Source organism: Symphalangus syndactylus, chromosome 4 (genome assembly GCF_028878055.3).
Source record: "Symphalangus syndactylus isolate Jambi chromosome 4, NHGRI_mSymSyn1-v2.1_pri, whole genome shotgun sequence".
NCBI lineage: Eukaryota > Metazoa > Chordata > Mammalia > Primates > Hylobatidae > Symphalangus > Symphalangus syndactylus.
In genome coordinates, this window is record NC_072426.2 from 86,075,258 (window position 1) to 86,077,986 (window position 2,729).

Here is a 2,729-nt window from a genome sequence, read left to right on the forward strand (position 1 = left end):
CTTCTTATTCTCACCATACAATTTTTTCATATTTTACTATTGGTAATGATTTTCACTACTACAGAAGTGGTCTATATCTATCTGCCTATTTATCTATGTCTCTACAAGTGCATAAATGTGTGTGTGGTGTGTGGGGGGGAGTGTATGTATATATGTGCTTATAACTTCATGGATACAAAGCTTTCATATGTGCATTTCAGTTTGCTCAGGAGTTAGCAAATTTATTTTTGGACATTTTCTCCCCTCTATTACTACGAAAAGATCCACATTTCCATTTTCATGTAATCTCTTTCTTTCTTCCTCTCTGTCACACGTGGACACACACACACACACACCCCACACTCTAAACAATTCTTCACTTGTGTAGATTTGTGTATTGCCCTCTTCTTGGTTTTGTGTCTCCAAATTATTTACTTAAATATTAAGTTAGTTAATTTAATTGTATTCCCCCTCTATAACTTCCATATACAGTTTACCTTTGAACAATATAGGTTTGAACTGCATGGGTTCACAGATACATGGATTTTCTTCTGCCTCTGCCATCCCTGAGACAGCAAGATCAATCCCTCCTGTTCTTGTGCCTCAGCCTACTCAACATGAAGATGATGAAGATGAAGACCTTTATGATGATCCATTTCCACTCAGTGAATAGTGAAGATCTTATAATTCTCTTAATAACATTTTCTCTCACTTTATTGTGAGAATGCAGTGTATAATACATATAACATGCACGACATATGTTAATTGTTTATGTTATTGGAAAGGCTTCTGATCAACAGTAGGCTATTATTATATTACCAGCAGTTAAAGTCAAAAGTGATACAGTGATTTTTGACTTCATAGGGGTCAGCACCCTAACCACTGTGTTGTTCAAGGGTTAACTGAAAATGCACTGGATTGCATGAGCGTAAGATAATAATGAGACCTTACTACTTTCCAACTGAGGTAGGGGAATTTAAATTCTGCATAATATCTGCTGTCAATAGATTTGCCTAGTAAAGTTTTATATCAAATAAGTTCTAAGTCTTATTTCACATTTTTATCTCAGTTTCTAAATGTGCCATTATTACATTGGATTCAGGGGTAAAATCCATTATAATCTGTTCCAACAAGAAGATTGTTTTTTGGTAGTCTCTTCAACTTCATATTGGGAGAAGATTATGCTCCTTGAGGATAAGATTCATACTATAGCAACTTTCTATATCCTCCATAATGTTTTGCAGATTCAGTAACTATTTACTAAATTGAGGTAAATTTGCCTATACTCTCACAAGTCATACTCTCATAAATAACCTTCTAATCCTCAATTCCTCTAAAACATAGAAAAAATTGCCAATATAAAAAAGCAAGAAAGAAGGTATTTACCATTTTTCATTCAAAATATGACTCATTCTTTCTTATACAACTACCTTTGTCAGCATTATTGCCATTGGACTGTCTAGCCCTTGATGCTGTTATATCATGGCTTGTTGATACAGAAGGTAAAGTTTGGAAAAAAGAAGCAGTTATGTAAAGCAATCTTAGAAAATCCTTGAGTTTCCAGGATTAAGAAACTCAGTCAAAACCGCTCAACTACATGGAAACTGAACAACCTGCTCCTGAATGACTATTGGGTACATAATGAAATGAAGGCAGAAATAAAGATGTTCTTTGAAACCAACGAGAACAAAGACACAACATACCAGAATCTCTGGGACACGTTCAAAGCAGTGTGTAGAGGGAAATTTATAGCACTAAATGCCCACAAGAGAAAGCAGGAAAGATCCAAAATTGACACCCTAACATCACAATTAAAAGAACTAGAAAAGCAAGAGCAAACACATTCAAAAGCTAGCAGAAGGCTAGAAATAACTAAAATCAGAGCAGAACTGAAGGAAATAGAGACACAAAAAACCCTTCAAAAAATTAATGAATCCAGGAGCTGGTTTTTTGAAAAGATCAACAAAATTGATGGACCGCTAGCAAGACTAATAAAGAAGAAAAGAGAGAAGAATCAAATAGATGCAATAAAAAACGAAAAAGGGGATATCACCACCGATCCCACAGAAATACAATCTACCATCAGAGGATACTACAAACACCTCTATGCAAATAAACTAGAAAATCTAGAAGAAATGGATAAATTCCTCGACAAATACACCCTCCCAAGACTAAACCAGGAAGAAGTTGAATCTCTGAATAGACCAATAACAGGTTCTGAAATTGTGGCAATAATCAATAGCTTACCAACCAAAAAGAGTCCAGGACCTGATGGATTCACAGCTGAATTCTACCAGAGGTACAAGGAGGAACTGGTACCATTCCTTCTGAAACTATTCCAATCGATAGAAAAAGAGGGTATCCTCCCTAACACATTTTACGAAGCCAGCATCGTCCTGATACCAAAACCTGGCAGAGACATAACCAAAAAAGAGAATTTCAGACCAATATCCTTGATGAACATTGATGCAAAAATCCTCAATAAAATACTGGCAAACCGAATCCAGCAGCACATCAAAAAGCTTATCCACCATGATCAAGTGGGCTTCATCCCTGGGATGCAAGGCTGGTTCAACATACGCAAATCAATAAATGTAATCCAGCATATAAACAGAACCAAAGACAAAAACCACATGATTATCTCAATAGATGCAGAAAAGGCCTTTGACAAAATTCAACAACCCTTCATGCTAAAAACTCTCAATAAATTAGGTATTGATGGGACGTATCTCAAAATAATAAGAGCTATC